Source organism: Pteronotus mesoamericanus, unplaced genomic scaffold, assembly GCF_021234165.1.
Source record: "Pteronotus mesoamericanus isolate MK-2021 breed Mesoamerican mustached bat unplaced genomic scaffold, CSHL_Meso_final contig_90, whole genome shotgun sequence".
In the NCBI taxonomy this organism is placed as follows: domain Eukaryota; kingdom Metazoa; phylum Chordata; class Mammalia; order Chiroptera; family Mormoopidae; genus Pteronotus; species Pteronotus mesoamericanus.
In genome coordinates this window covers 26,867,001-26,884,805 of record NW_026555277.1, presented here as the reverse complement: position 1 = coordinate 26,884,805, position 17,805 = coordinate 26,867,001, and the positions used below count along the sequence as shown (strand labels likewise).

Genomic DNA, 17,805 nt, shown 5'->3' with positions numbered 1-17,805 from the left:
TTTAGTTAGTTAGTTAGTTAGTTTTCACTCTTATTTTTTCACAAGGTATAAATCTCTCCAACTGCATATACTTTACCAGAAAACTGTCTCCATATTTGACCGTGTCAATCATAAACGCTGGGACATTTATAAAGAAGTGTCCAACAAAGAAAGTGGCTTCATGCTACCCTTCATTGCTTACAGTGGTGAAGGACAACTTTCTTCATTCTGTGAAACAATCACACACAAGGCCACTGGTTCAAAAACACAAGTTCTAAGACTGAGGCTTAGTTTTTAAAACATCTTGGCCTGTATTTAAGAAAATTAAATAGGCAGCATGAACGTAAAAGAATACAAGGAATTTTTCAATCTCAAGTCAGCTTTTGCAGATGAAAAAGGAATTTCTAAATAGAACAGCAGTTGCTGGCTTAGGGAACTATAAGCCCTGCCAAATTGTAATATAGCCTCAACACTCACCAGTAATTATTATTTTTCTTATATGACTGTATACCTCTAATAAAAGGAGATAACTTGAACAATTTAATCTTTGCTCTCCCCAGAACTTGTAATACAAAAACTGCACTCACCAATATCTGTTAACATTTTCTTTCGCAGGCATAGAGAAGACTACACTGTCCCGCCCCCTCCCAACCCTGCCCTCAGTCAGGTAGGGCCACAGGATTTCAGAAGCATGGACTGTAAAGAGACTCTAAGTGTGCCACTTTTGAAAGAGGCACAGAAAAATCCCCCGAGGCACTTTCAGCTGTCTTTTCCCCATTACAGCAATCTGGAAGTCACATGTGGAGACGGCAAAGACATGAGACAGATAGAAGCAGACTGTCATGTCTCTTGAGAGGGAACTGCCCTAAAGAACAGCACTTCAGGGCCCCCAGGAGACTTTGCAGAGACAAACAATAAACTTTTGTTGTATCAATCCACCCAGGTTTCAGGGTTGACCTGTTATCATAGCAGAGTTTAGACAATCCTGACTAACGTAGCTCTTAATTCAGTTTCTTGCATGTAGTATATGCTTAATATGTAATTCTTTAAAGACAAAATGGGCAGAGCTGAGAACATCATTTACTAGTCACATCTAAGTCTAGGTGTGGTTTATAAAGGGAAAAACACAGTCATCTTGATTTATCTAAAAACAAAATTCTGCATATTAAGCATGTGCACAGACAATATATCAACCCACTAAACAGCTGAGGGCCTAACCAGCAAGACTCCATATCACTGACTGAAGAATAGTCAGCTCATATTCATGTAAAGGGATTATTACCACCACAAAGCAGCACACATATGATAGGTTCAAAGCAAATGAAGAGAGCAATCTGGACGGGAGTTAATCTGTAACTTTTACTCAACACTCACCCCTTTTCTGCCTTTTATCTAAACAGTCTATCTTGACATAATTCAAGCTACTTTGGGAAAAAGGATGGAACTTTAGTTCCATCATCCTTTGTTTTTAGCCTAGTGATAGATACCAGTTAGAGACACAGACTCTCCTGCCTGAGCTCTGCTGATGAGGTCTGCAAGACTTTGATCTCTCCTTAGAATCTCTTTTATGTTCTATTTGCCCCGCTGGTGAAGGTGACCCAGCGATGTCCCTAGCATGAGGTCATGGCAAAGATTCAGTAGCACAAATTATACAAGAACTTAACCAAGTGTTGGCTATAAGCTGGCACCCAATAAATGTCGGTTCCATTTCCTCATCCCCTTTCCCTTAACCTCACATCTCTCTACTGGACCCACCCCTATATCTCCTCTCAGTGCCTTGTTTATATATTTGTTTATTTGTTCAAATTGAAAAATAAAGGGGACGAATGCTAGGTGAGCATCAGAACGCCTCTCAGTATGAAACATCTATGCCCTTGGCATTTTGTTATTACCTGGAATTTGGAATTGACAGCATGCTGCCAGAGTCAAAATAGCATATCTAATATTGCCAACACTGGAGCATGAGAAGGAGAGAAGAGAAGTTAGAGGAGGATAAGCAATGACGGAACGAATGCCAAAAGGACATAAAGTGACCAGTGAATGGCCACAGCTGAATGGAGTTTAAAAAAAATTGAGCAAAATATAAAAGGATTCTAAGTTTATAAGCAGCACATGCTTCACATTGTCCATCTGTGCTCTTGAGGGTTCTCTTTCAAAGGTGGGCAATGAATGAGATAGATTGGCATTTTCAAGCACTTTCTTGTGCCTGTAAGCCAGTCTCAGCCAACAAAGTTGATGTCCAATAAGAACAAATGCCCCATAATGTAATTCAAGTGGGCACTGCTCTACCCACTGTTTCCTGATATGCTCCTGATCAACCTTGAATTTTGGAATCATTATGCCTCCTGACTATGACTCCAAACTTGTCCTTGGATAATGCCCTTTGCTAATGGCTAATGTCCTTTGGTGCCCTCATTTCTGTATACATTTTGAAATGGGGTACAAAGCAAAAGGACCCCAATATAGAGCATGTTCCCCCACAGCCCATGGTTGGGGGAAGGGGAGAAATGGATATGGCTTAAGATACTTTTCATAACCATGGCAATTTGATAGCTGTGTCCTTCCTGAAGGAAAGCTGTGCTGCCACCTGGGTAAAGGCCTTCGTGACCTTCAGTATGTGTAATGCCCAGTGCGAGGTCATATAGGTAGCCCCAGGTCAGCATTTAAAATTAGGCCGGCCAGCAATGATGGGCAGCCATGCAGTTTGAAAGGGGTAGAAGGGCCCCCACTGGGCCTACCATGAGGTCTGATGTGTAAGGAGGCGCCATGCAGTTTGGAGCAAGAAGGTGCCATGTGGTTTGGGACTAAGAGCTGGAGGAAGAAAGAGGAGACCCACTGGGGAAACTTGCCTGGGAGAACACAGTGGGCATGGCCAATGGAATTGCAGGGACCTGCCCAGCCAAGCACGGATGAATGGGAGATGCCTGGAATGCTGAGCTGTGACCAGGAATGCTGAGCCGTGGACTTCTGCTTTTCTGAAAGACAGTACCTTTGACTGGCATATTCTGAAACTGGCCTGGTTTGGCAAAGGGAAGCAGGAGTGTGTGTTTGTGGGTGTTTTAAAGGGAGTGGGACTTAATGGCAGAATTCTGCCATTATTCTAAATCTGTGTAACTTTTAAATAAGTGATTCCTTTCCTTTTCACCAAACTTTGGCATTGGGAGTCACACTACTTGGTGGTGGGCAAACAGACCCCACAGCTGTTCCAGAACAGCACAGGCCAGGGTTCTCTAACAATTTGAACATCAGGCTGTATGGACTTCGGTGACACCAGGTAATCAGCTCTTTCCTGTCCAGATTGTCTAACCAGCCAGGGAGGTTAGCAATCAGATGAGAGTTGCAGAATCTTTTTTTTTTTTTTTTTTTAATGACTAAATACCAGCTCATGAAAAAAGAAGAAATATAAAAAGCCTTCTCCTCTATAACCCATCAGCATTCCAAAGTAACCATCATGGCAAAAATTCATTTAAAAAACAATTTAACCTCAAATAAGTTAGAGAAATAAATACTGAATCACACTTGAGTGCCAGAGTTGTCAAGAAAAAGAACCTAAGGAGTAAATGAGTTAATATGGAAATATATTTTTAAGTTGATTTGGAATAATTTTTCTCTCACCCCTCTCCAATTCATGTACCTTCTGAAATGTGTTTTGTACGCTAAAGGGAGGTGGCTTCATGTGAAAGGTGATTTTTCTCCTGCAAATTCCAGGTAACCAGGCACATAAGAAAAAAATGAAGTTTGATAGAAGCAGCAGCTGAAATGCCACCCCTATAAGGCCTCTTTACCTCCATCAATCCCACACAAACTCTAACCTTTGGCCTGAATCCAAAGAATGATATTTTAATCTCAGCCCTGTGTTAGTTGAATTACACTAATCTATGTCTCTTTGCTTTTGCTCTCCTTTGTAAATTTACAATAGGACACTTTGCCTTCAGCTGTCTTCGGGCCTCCATGTGTAAATCACCATGTTCTATATTATCCTCCATGCATGACATCTTCCTAACTCCCTCCCCAGCAGAACTAATTTCTATTTCTATCAGATCTCTAACATGTTATACCAGATCTAGTAGGTTTTTAAAGCCCAAACTGCCTTGCATTTCGTTATTATGTCTGTATCTTCTAAAAGAGAACTGAGAATACTTGGAAACTACTTTAATGATCCTTATGCCTCTCTCAGTGCTTGGTCCACTACTTTGTAATCTAGTACTTCGTAAATGTATGTTGAATTGAACTGAAATTATAAAAAAGAGGAAACATTTCACATGGCTTCTTCCTGTTCATATTTATATTAGGGAAGTGAGTGATCCCTCAATGTAAATATGCAATGTGCCAAGGGAAAGAAGAGAGTTAAGACAACAAATCACATTTCTAAAATTCTTATGGCCAGATTCAAAACCTTTATTTGCTAAAACATGTAAAAGGGACAAGAAACAACTCAACTGTCTTCACAATGTGTTTGTTCCTTAGGTCTTGTTGATTTCTAATTCTGTTGTATACAAACCCCTATATTGCTGCTATCTTTCAGCTAGAAACCCCCATCCATAGAAACAGAATGCCTTCACAACACTTAATAATAAAACCGTAAATTTGCAGACAAATATGTGGACAAACTGATTTCTTCCTTGGTAAGATAATTAGTTGACTTTAGGTTGTATTGGTTCATCTAAGGATGTAAAAACTTATACCCAAAATGTCAGAGACCAGGAGTGTCAACATCACCTGAGAGCTTTTCAGAAATGCAGACTCTTAGACCTCACCCCAAATCTACTGAATCAGAATTTGCATCTTAACAATGTCCAGAGCAATGATATTGAATATTCTAGCAGCAATGTTTCATTTGCATCCCAGTAGTTTCCTTGCCCTAAGCTGTGATTTTATTGGAAAATTACTGTATTTGCTTCTCGCACACCCTGTTTCTCTACCCCTCACTGTTTTCTATACACCTATCCATTTGCTTTAATAGGCAGTATAAAAAGATTCCTATTATGTTCTAGATTGTGCACATTTCTTTCATATGCATTATCTCATTTGATCCTTTTGATATCCTAGTAAACATCATCACACATAACTTGTCAAGTGTCATTTAGGAATAAATGTCTGAGAACCTGCATTCCCAATGGTGTAAAGATGCTACTTCCCGCAAACAATGAAAAAGCTTCTCCCTGCAACCAATGAACTCTCCAAACTCAGAATTCTCTGCCTTATAAACTGGACTTCGAAGAAAATTGAATTCACGTGTTTAACGAGGAAAGTAGATATTAATGGAAGGCAGAATTTTAAAAGACTACAAAGATTTGCATCTGATGAGTTTAAATAAGCAAGATATTAAGTTCCTTGCTCCTCCTAAATGCCCCTCAAACTCCACGGAGACAATGACTTGAAACCCAAGCTCATCTTACCCTTGACTTCTTTGCCCTTATAACCCAGCTTACCCCATACAGAGACACTGAACATGCACATTCTTGATGAAAGATGCTATAGCTGCCATTACATAATGGATTTGCTGCCATTTTGTCTAAAATGTGCCTGCTAAGAAAATGAGAGGAAAAAGTCCAATCCTTGCTTAAAAGCAATGGAGTTTTCAACTAAATAAAATCAGCGTGGACATGGTCGTCCTGTACTGCAGTTCCTCTCCAGAATCCTAACTCATTCACGAGACCTGAACTTTCCATCAATGAGCAGAACAACATAAGGCAATAAAAAAAATAATGAAGCATTTACTATAGTTTTTATTAAAACTTTTTGTGTTGTTAGGATATAATATAGTAAATTATCAACCATATTCATAACCAGGTGTGTTTTCAAAATCTTTAAATCTATGCCATATACAGAGGTATCTGTACACAATGCAAAATTATCAACTAGAACTTTAGCCTTCATCAAAATTCTTGAACACTGTTATTTAGATAGATAAATGTGTCATTTTTAGAAAACCTTTTTGATGATTACAAAATGAAAATCACACTGGAAGTTAAGAATCTAAAATTAAAGAATGTTAAAATAGGAAGGGATTTTAGAGATATTGTGTAGACCTATGCCTCATTTCCACTGTATAGACTGGAAAGAGAAACCAAAAAGAAGACATACAACTTACCGCAGTTTCCACTGTTGTCTGTCACTGACTAGCTGAATGACTCTGGGCAAGTCCCTTCTCTCTCAGCCTCAGTTTCTTGATCTGAAAAATGAGGTAATTGGACTAGATGATGCAAGATTCCATACAGCCTGAAAGTACCATTATTCTGCAAAACAAGAGCCATACCCTAGAACATTCTTCTTCCAAAACGACATACAAAAAGATGAAAAGATATTTAAATGGCACTTGGCAGTACTGGTGTTCCAGCTTGTTGACAGTGTGTCTGAACTTGAGACTTCACAATTGCATAGGTCGATGATGCCCATCACAGACAAGTAAAGCAGGGAAAATAGCCATTGGCATACTCTTTGTCTGAGAAATGCTACAACTGAGTATCAGTCTAGAGTGATGGTCAATCTTCTCCTCCCGCTTCCGAGAGGATCTGGTGACTTCTTCCATCTGGGTCATGCTCTGGCATTTCTCCTGGAGGTTCAGTGGAGCCCTGGGAATCCAGACCTTGCCCTACCCCCAGACAGAGATGCATTTCCTCCTAGAAGACTCCCTGCCTGGACAAGTCATTCAAAATCAACCTTAAAAGTGACTCTAGGCTCCAGGGAGCCGCCTATTTTAGCATCTTTTAATTAGCTGTCTGGCCTTGTCTGTAGTGAAAACTTTATATTTTATTCCAATTTTGTTAGTTTAATAAAGGATTGGTGTACTTAGGAAAGAAAAAGAGGATTCAGCCTTTGAATGGAGGACCTGTCATGACCATTGGGCAGACTTTAACCACATTTATTTATCACTCTTATCTTTCAAAAAGCTCCTCAAGAATTAGCTTTCAAATGGCTTCTATATATTTATTTTAAATGTTTCCATCCCTCCCTTTTTCATTATTACCATTTTCTAGTGAGCAATCAGAAAGTCAAGCAGTGGTTTAGGTTTTTAATAGGATATTTAAGTACATGACTCAACAAGGCAGAACCAAGATTTCATGTGTGTACAAGTGGACACTGCCAATGTCTCTATCAGTTAAGTTAATAATTAAACCAGAATTCAATTAATTGGGATCACTTGAATAATATACACAGGTGAACCTGAAGAATTGCATCCTGTTAGCTGTAACATATTTAAGGAAAAGTAGTATCTATATCTAAATAGTTATATATAAAATGTGATCAACCAAGAGGAAAAAAAATCTATAAATAATGTCAATCCAATAAATAACAAATATGTTATTATTAGTACCATGATTATTATCATCTATATAGAGTATTCTTTATGTATCAGGCATACTCCTAAACACTTTACAAAATTACATAGGTTTAACCTTACAGAAACACTGTAATGTTGACCCAAAAAGAAGGCATGGGGAGATGGAGGAGGGCCAAATAGTGTCCTCAAGGAAGGATTAGGTTGTTGAAAAGAGACAGTCATAAAATTTTAATAGGCTATCTTAGGAAAAACCAAGAATGGAAGGTACAGGGAAGCCAAGTTTGTTTCATCTGCTACCTACAGGAACGGAGCAGCAGATATTCCCTGCCTGCAGGCGTTTGTTTAGTGTTAAAAATGTGCAGTAACAGGACTCTGTGACCAGCTCTCAGGGATGATACAGAAAGAGATCCTGGCAATGGATGAAAGTACTAGACAGGCTCTAAGGGCCTGCCAACTCTGAAATTCTGGACAAAAGCAATATTGTGAACATGGAATGTATAGCTACACAAATACATGAACCAGTCAAGACAGAGATGGACAATCTTAGAGAAAATTACTCTTGAGTATTTCTCTCTTATAGCACTCATTTTATTCTACCTGTGTGAAATGTATGTGTGCCCTTCTATTTTAATGCCTATTAGATTACAAGTTCAATGAATCTTGACTCACAACATACTATTAACCTTGGGAAAGGTGTTCATTTCCCTTTTTTATAATAATGAAACCTGTCCTACAGGATAGCCATGAGGAATACATTAGATTATATATTTAAATCAATGACTGGTACTAGTAACCAACAAATAAAATTAAATAGACCTCATTATTATTATTTTACTACTATTATTTACTATTATTGTTGTTATATTGTTAAGCCATACATGAATGTCTCAGACTTAGTAACTTTGCTTTTATAGTGTTTTAATAAACACCAATCAATAGCAATCTTAACATTCTAACAGACCAAACAAAATAGCAAAATTTTATCTGCCAAGCTGTCATGTAATTGTCCGGGGAGAGGAAAACAAATACAAACCATCTTCAATAAATGAATCAGTTCAATAACATGTTTTCAGAGTTCTGCTCTCTTAAGTAGAAAGAAAATATGAAGTGAGGAAAAGAGAAAAAATGAATATATTTGATTCTGGTATGTCAAAAACTAGTATCCTTTAAAGCTCATTGCATGCATGACAGATCTAAGAAATACACATTTCTCCCTGTAGTAAAGAAACTATTATATGCCTTTGAAATTAGTGAATGTTGTCTCCAATATTCCCATAAAATTAATGTCAAGTTCATTTGAGTGTGGCTTCTGGAATAGCAGGACCTCTTGTGCAGTTCTTGTATGGTAATATAATAATAGCTAGATGGATTTTAAATGGTATGTGTACAAACTGCTTTGAGATAAGCACAATTCCACACTGTAATATACACCAAAATTTTTCAAACAATCTTAGCAATAGAGCTCTTTATTTTTAAAGAGTATCTTAGGTCCCATATAAGTGAAAACATTTAAATACCTATCATTGGATAAAAAACAACCTCATTCTTCATGGAGGTCCTGAAATACCTTCCCAGAGTCTGAAAAGTAGAAAAAGATTCTTAAAATAAAAATCAAAATGCCTTATGCTATTGATGAGAAAATGAAGTGCTGCAAATGGGAAGTGATTTGACCATGTCTCACAGCTACTTTATGGCAAAAGTTAGAATTTATGACTCATTTACTCATTCAACTTATATGTTTATTGCAAGACCTCTATGGGCTCATCCTTGCTAGGCTACCTATATATATCATGCTTATTTTAAAAATTTGTTAAATTTCCATTTGACAACTATTCATTTGGTATCTATGAGGTGCAGGCACTGTGTTTGGTACAGTGTGCTGAGGTAAGTGTATGTAAGAGCTGCTATGTGCTACAGCATTTTAAAAGCTAGTTGGGAATGTACCAACTACATAAATTGTTATAGTAATTGGTAGAATGTAGTTAATACCACAAGAATGCAAGAGAATTTGGCAAGTTTATTTAATAATTTCCTAGCAATATTAAAAAAATAGCCCTGTATCTATTAACCAATCATCAAACCTGTACTTATCATGTAACATGTGCAGAGAACTGGGAATGTGACTAGAAAAATCTAAGAACAGCTAAAAGTTTATAATTTATTTAAATAGCTGGCTAAGACATACAAACATGAAATTTGTTTTAAAAAGTAAGCACAGCTCTCACTGGTGTGGCTTAGTGGATTGAGTGCTGGCCTGCAAACCTAAAGGTCACCAGTTCAATTCCCAGTCTGGGCACATGCCTGGGTTCTGGGCCAGGTCCCCGATTGGGAGAGTGGAAGAGGCAATTGATCTATGTATCTCTCGTGCATCCATATTTCTCTCCCTCTCTTTATCCCTCCCTTCCCTTCTCTCTAAAAATAAATGAATAAAATCTTTAAAAAGAAAAGTCAGAACAATATTTAAGTGCTAAGTGTAATACAGTGATTTATACATTAGACAGATTCTTTAAAAAGAAACCTCAGTGTGTACTGACTTTTAAGTGGGCCTTTAAGGAAGAGGTAAAATTTGACCTGAATATATTAATTACTGCCAACTATACTAAAGCTATTGGTGCAGTCCACAGCACCTGGATTTCCTAACACATGATTTTGGAATAACTATACTTTTTCCCAATTAACAGCTTATGAACAACTAACCCAAAATTACATTATAATATCAATAGGCCCTGAAAGACTTGTTTAACAGTTGAGCAGTTTATTCTTCAGCTTTCTCAATTGTAACTTTTGTTGTAACATTCCTGATTTTTTATCTATTGACTCATTAAGATTTTAAGAATCAACCAGATATTCATCAATCTTGGCATATCCTGAGATCACCTAAGAAGAATATCAGTTCTTTCTCTTTCACAATACCCTTAATTTATACCTGAGTCAAGGCTGCCTATCCCTCCCTTGAACAATGTAATAAACTGTACATTTTGTTGAAACATCTTTTAGTTTTTTAACCTAACCTTTATATATATTACTATATTATTAATAAATACATGTTTCTCATTTATAATAGAAGGCCAAGACAAGAAGAAGCATAGCTTATAGCTAGGTATAGTCTTATACCAAAAAGGTATGCAATAAATAGTCACTGTTGTGACTACATTTGATTGAACTAGAAAGGCCCACATGTTACAGATATACTAGTCAGTAAATAGGTATTAACACCTTACAACTTATTATTTCTGAGGCTTTATATCCTCAAGTCCTAGGATAAAAAAGGAAAAACAATGAAGCAAAAATAATGAAAAGCACACCACCTAACAGTAGTAGGATACCCATATTCTACTCCCAAGTATGCCACTAATTAGCTGTGCCATCTTGGAGTGGGTGTCAATCTATTCAGTCTTCTGTTTCTCCGTATGTAACCCAAATAGAATTGTCTGAGATGCTGCACATATCTCTTCTTTCAGACCTTTAAATAATACAAGAATCAACCAGGAACACATAAAATAAAATTACATTGATTTGGTTTGGATTGTGTAGTAGCAATACGGGAGTGAAGTGAGGCAGAGTATTCTCTAGTGCAGTTGCTTCAAATTGTTTTTGTTTTTGTAAGTAAATCTCTTGGTAAGACTTTCATTATGCAATTCACCACCTCTTTTTCCCTTTCTATTACCCCCTTCTCTTTTTTTCTCTTCCCCACTCAAAACTGGAAGCAATGTTTAACCAATCAAATCTTAAAACAGTCACTCCTATTCTATTCTATTCTATTCTATTCCACTCCATTCCACTCTCCACTCCACTCTCCACTTCACTATATTCTGTTATATATCTTTTCCTATTTCATCCTTTGCTATTCTATCTTATTTTATTCCATTTCATCTGACTCTATAGTATTTCATTTTTAAAAATTGCAGATGTGCTGAACAATCAAATCAATTTCATCACCTTTGCTGGCTGCAGGAATTCAATTACATTTTAACCTATTTTAAAGATTATTTAAGAATGTGGATAATAAAACTATCTCTTTTTATAGAGTTGTTTTCATTATTAAGTAAAATACTACTCCTACCATTCACCGTGTTCAGGGCTTAGTGTTCAATATAGACATTTTTTTTATAGATAATATTTAACTATTTTAATTATCATATTACTATTATAAATTCTACTTTAGAAGTCTGAAGATTGTTCTTTTATATTAAAAGTCTTATATATATGACATACATTACTAAATAAGAAAATTTAAAATGTTTTAATCAATTGTTAGGGAAAAGAGGAAAGGACACTGAAAGAATTTTTGGTCAACCTTTTTTGAGACCTCAAATATTCAATATTGCTGTGTACTTGGTTAACTCCACAGACTTTTGATTTCACACTTAATCTCCATGGTAATTAAGGGGTGTGAAATATGATACATTGACATTTCATTGAGATGCTCCTGTGAGGTGATATATGTGACAGATTCATTCTTCTAACTTAACTGTGATGAAAGTCATCTCATCTCCTATTAGTAGGAGAAATAAGAACAGACACATGTGGTTTCCTTCATGCCTAATGTTTGTACTAAAAGGAAAGATGTTAACTAAAAAAACCTGGAAGATATTTTCTGATAGGTTAATTGTTCTAGTTTGAACTCTCAGATCACTTTTTACATAAGAGGCTATAAGTAGAAGTATCATATTGTCATTTCCATGTTTTTTAGATTATAGATCTTAACTCTTTAACAATAAAATTTTAAATATAAATATTAGAAACAAAAGGTATATATGTGGGTGTGTGTGTGTATATATTATATACACACACACCCCCACATATATCTTCTAGAATTTATACTCATAGAAAGCAGAAAATAATTTGTTTGCTATTCCTGCCATGATCTATCAAAAATCTGGGCATGCTCAAACACACAGCCAGAGGAATGATACCAACTGCTCAGTAAGAGATAAAGTGATTTCCCCAAGTGGAGTTTATGGTTGTCTTTTAATCACTCAGGAGATGAATTTTCCTATAATCTAAACTAATCTTGCTTATTTTCAACCTCCTTCCCATCCTATAATTCCTTCCTCCCCTCCTCTCCTCTCTTTTTCTCTCTCCCCTCTAACTTAAATGTGGACCTTTTTAATTCACCATGTTTGCCATCAACATCAACATTTCAAAAGAAATCTTCAGTGCACCCACTGAGTGTACCACACTTGTTTAATTTTGTTAATTGGATGGTTCTTAACCTCATTATCTGCCCACAGCACTTCACATTTTCTCATCATAAAGTTATCCTTGGAAATGTCTTTCTTGTCAACTGGGAAGGCCAGAATCTTGCTTATAGGGTCTCCCAAAACACAGGACTAGCCTTTAAACAAATTTCCATGCTGCTGGACCACAATGGAGGAAGTGAAAAGAACTAATGTTGATATCTAACTACATGTCAGGACAAAAATGGTATGGTATTTAATCTTCAAACAATCCTATAGTATACATATCATTATACCCATTTGAAGAAGAAGAAAATGGAAGCAAAAAGAGATTCTACCACTTATCAAAAGTCACACAATGAGTACGTTCTTGAGGTGGGACTAACAAAATCCGTCCGTACATTGGGCACAGCACAGGACCATGGGTTGTACTAAAGAAATACTGACTTACTTTCTACTTTATTTGTTGTCTGTTTGCTTGTTTTTTTCTGTCAGACAGCCTTCATAAAGTCTTAATATTCTGGGTTGTCCAGATATAGGGGTTACATTATCTCCCAAATGGCTCTAAGCTGTGTAAAGTCCTTTCCCAGAATTATAGTTCTAGAAGGGTCTGGAAGAGAGGAAGAATTAGCAATCTGTAGACATACTAACTGCACTATGAGAAAACTGAAGCCAAGGAGCTAGGGAAGCTTCCTGCTAGCAAAGTGTGATTTTCTGCCTCTTGGAAAGTTTTTATATAGGTAGTTTAAAATACGTATTAGGAAAAAAGCTCCCATGTAGAGTTGGGTTATTAACCGAATTTGTATATAACCTCAGCGGTAACTGTCCACATTAAAGGTTTTGTGGCAGAAATAGTTCTCTAATGTTTCACTCATCTTTGAACCTCTGTCCAGAATGTTCTCTGCCTCCCCATCTTCACCTGGTTAAACCAGGCTCATTCTTCTCGGCCAAGCCCCAATGTCAGTGCCTTCATGCAGCTCTTTCAGCACTTCCCCACTTCTAGTTACCCTTATTTGACTTGCCACAGCACTTTGCTCATGTTCCTAAAATAGCATTTATCACAAGACATTATACAGGGTCCAGCAGAAGTAAGGCCTGCTTGAGTGTGGTTACTAGGGTAATAATATGTGTGTAATCATTTATAGTTTTTAATTTGAGCATTTCACCCAAAATGTCATATGGTGTGCCTGAGTGTGATATTGTTATGATACAGAATTACATGCTTATGATTTTGTAATAAAAAAGTTTGTAATTAAGGAGGGGCGTTATTTCTGCCAGACCTTGTATTTTTCTCAGCTTACAAACAAGGTTTTTCAACATCAGCGCTGCTGACTTTGGGGGGCTGTATAATTATTTTTTACCAGAGCTGTCCTGTGCATTAGCAGCATCTCTACTCATTGGATCCTTGTAGCATCACCTCTTCAATTATGACAATCAATTATGTCTTTAGAAATTGTCAAATGTCCCCAGAGGGGAGGGCTCAGGTAACAACCACTGTTTGAGATCGTGGGGACTTTTGATCCTATCTACCCAAGAGTATCAGGTCCACAGCAGTTAGTAAAACTTTTTGGTTAGAACTAAAATAGTCTTGTTTCCTAATAACTATATACTGTATTATAAAATGCACTAAACTCATACTTTATAAATGAAACAAAAGTGACCGCTAAATTATACTCTGGATTCAAAAAGAGATCAAAAGTCATTGGGTGTCAGAGTAAAAAAGAAAATACTCTTTTCTCTGCATTTATCAAAAAGAAATCAAGTTATATATAATTATATATTGTGTTGGCCGTAAAGTTTGTTTAGTTTTTCCATAAAATAAAATGCACATTTTTCATTTTCATCAATAACTTTGTTGATTTGGATATTCTGAGTTTGTTGGCTATCTCCTGCATGGTATAATATTGGTTATTCTCAGAAAATGTCTCAATTTGATCACTATCAGCTTCAATTGGGCTACCCGACCGTGGAGCCTCTTCCAGAGAGAAATCTCCAGCACTAAACTTCCCAAACCACTTTTGACACATTTAATCAGACACAGCATCTTCTCCATACACTGCAGAAATCTTTGAGTTTCAGTTGTGTTTTTATCTTTCTTGAAATAATGAAGGATAATGTGCCAAAAGTGTTGCACATTCTCTTCCAAATTTCAGCATTAAAATGGCTATGCAGAAATTCACCAGTTTTGAAAAGCTTTGTCTAAAATGCACGCTGACAGGACAGCTACCATAATACAATTGTTTCAAATGAAGTTAAAGACCACTAAGAACTATGGAAAAAAACAAACTTACTTCTTGACCAACCCAATATATATGAAATATATTGTATATATGTGTGTACACACACACACACACACACACACACACAATTTCACATACACTTTTGCTGAAAAACTGCATTCAGAAAACTAGATGAAAATAATGTGATATTTCTTAATATACCATCTTAAAATGCTCTGTTTATAAAAATATTCATTGAATCTCTAGCTTTTATTTTCCTCAAAGACTCATTCATGAAAAAAGTAATGCTTATTTCAAAATTTCAAAATAAGAGGGACTTGATTAAATACAGAAGCAGGGACAGTATATTGCATGTCACGCTGCTAAGATATTCATCTCTTCCCGATTTAATACATAACAATTTAAAGACATCTGACTTGTCTGATTTCTGCAGACCAGTTAACCATTTACTTCAAGTGAAAATCAGAACCACTGTGATTTTAATACCAACTTGTGATGAAAGACTATTCCTCACCTCAGAAGTGAACTGGCCCTGCATATCTTCATTTAATTCCTGAGCTGAGGTTTTAATTAAAATGTTAAAAATGAGGCAAATTTGTCTTTTCAGGTTCAGCTAGTTTCAAATCCATAAAAAATCTGTCATTCTCACTGGGATACTGTAAGCAGTAGCAGTGCATCTGATAAGTCTAAGTAATTTTTGCAAGAAGGAAGTCCAAAGATAAGACCAGTTCCTCTTCAGCAGTCAGAAAGGAGGTCACTCAGAACCAATATGCATGATCTATAAATTATAGAAGACCGTAATTTCAGTGACCGCATTTTATTGGTTGCCTCTTTTCAGGTTTAGCTACATCAATTACACTTTATCATTATAATACTATAAGATAGCGATTATCCGTGCTCCTAAAAAGAGGAAGTAATTAAATACCAGGGTAGCTAAGAAATTGTGTGATGTCGTTTAATGACTCAGTGGGTAAAGATAAATGTGCTCCAAGATTCTCTCCGATAAGAGACAGCAAGCACCTCAGAGTACACAGCAGATTCTTCTGCACTTGCTTCTCCTCTAAATGTGAGCTACATTCGGTACCTACCGACAAGCAGAGATTTTTCCAGTTCTCCACACTCCATCCTTCCCTGCACCGCCCTCAGCCCCATGCCCAACGGCATGCAGAAAGAAAGCAAAAGTAACTGAGATGCAAAGAAATATGCATTTATTGAACAGTTCCATTCAGAGGTGCAGGGGCCTGTATACCTGAGATGAGAAAGAAACAGACAAACAAAAAAATCACTTTCACCTCCTTTTTTTACACCAATAGATCTCCTTTTCTCTGACTTCAGTTGAAATTAATTCCTGGGCACCAGTAAGTTATATTACTTTAAAAGAGTTTAAGTCATGACTAACATAGTCTTTGGCCCTCAGGATGCTCTGACACACAAGTCATTTATTGCTGTTCTCCTGTAGCACTTTGTGACGTAACAGAGAGGACATGCTTATCTTGGTCCTCTGTATCAACACATTCATCGTGGAAGGCCCCCTTTGGAGGTCAAGTTTAGGGGGCATCTTAGGCATCTGGACATTGTTTCTAATCATCTACATGGACTCAGTTCCCCTCAGCTTCAATGAATCATTTATAATTATATTCAAGCTATTACCTTTCTATACCTAGCTCTCTGTCATGCACCTATCATCTATATAATTTATCTTTTTCATGGAATCTGAAGACACAAATGAAAAGATACAGGTGAAAGAAATCATTGGTTAAATCAGAAAACATAATCATTTCCTTGTGATGTTTGTGTTATGGTCACTCAGTCCAAGCAATTGTGTGTATAAACACACACACACACACACACACACACACAGCACCCCAAGGATCCTACCACACACTTCAGAGTTCCACGTCAGCACAGAAAGATTCCATTGTATCCAGAAAGGGTGTGAACAGGTCAAGTACTGACTTAAGTTTCCAAAAGGAGGCAACAAATAAAATATCCTTTCTAAAAATATTTACCACATTTTGCTTTTAAACATGATTTCTGTGTGGAGCAAAGATGGTTTGAAACCCACAGGATGGCAAAGATAAAATGGCCCAGCTTATAAATGTGGGCCTAAGATTGATTCTACTTGTCCTTATGACCCTTCAAACACAGAATGAAAAACTCCTCTATGGTCAAAGGGGAGAACATATCAGAAATAAAAGTAAAGCAATCAAAAGCTTTATGGAATTCATATGTTAAAATATATGGCATGTTTTATGTTTATTTACATAAATAACATTTACCAAAGCACTTTCATATGGACCTGTCACTAGACAAAACACCAGTACTTCTTGTTTCACAAATAGGAAACTTTAGACTCATATCTCCATACCTTAAGTGCCTCTTTGCTACTAAATGAAGTATTTGCATAAACATATTAATGATGTCTGTATGAAATATTGGAGCTGTCTGGGACACTGGAGAGAAAGCAATTTTGGCTCAGAAAAATTTCACCTAATCCTCAAATGTAAAAAATGCCGCTTGGCATTTATACAGATAGTAGTAATTCCTAAATATCATTATTGTGGTTGCAGAGGCATTCTCTGCTTAATTCCAAAGTTATCATTTACCTAGATTCTCAATCTATATTTTTGTGTTCAATTACATAAAGCTACTTCTGGACTAAATAATTCAATAGGAGTTATAATAGATTTTATGTCTCTAGAATACGTTTGACTTTGTACAGGCAAAATTAGAAACCAGAGATATACCAGGACACCCCATAACAATTTCCTATTGTTTGTTCATATGCTTGTTTACTTGGTGTTTGGGATAAATACCATGAAGCAGATTGATGTATAAATTGGTATAGAATCAGACAAATCTTATTTTCATCCCAGATATGATACTTTCTAGGTGAGGGACCTAAGACTTGTTTCTTAACCTCTAAAAGTCTCAGTTGTCTGATCTATAAAATGAGATTAACAGTAACAGGTTCATCAATTTCATATATTTTACTTCTAGAACAGTTCAGAGGCTTTTATTCAGAGTCCATTTATTCATTTCTTAAGGATAGGTCTAATATTTGTGAATGCACACAAATATTACTAGTTCCTAGTACTACCCTCAGTTGACTTCAACTCTG

General features: G+C 36.5%; 1 protein-coding gene across 2 annotated transcripts in view; it reads right to left on the bottom strand.

The window, feature by feature from the left end:
* Window positions 1–17,805, bottom strand: part of LRRC4C (leucine rich repeat containing 4C) — a 186,760-nt gene that overhangs the window by 106,719 nt on the left and 62,236 nt on the right. For both annotated transcript variants that reach the window (XM_054585891.1, XM_054585890.1), the window contains exon 2: window positions 6,074–6,154. The gene's annotated coding sequence lies outside the window, so the exon portion shown is untranslated. The remainder of the gene's footprint in view (window positions 1–6,073; window positions 6,155–17,805) is intronic.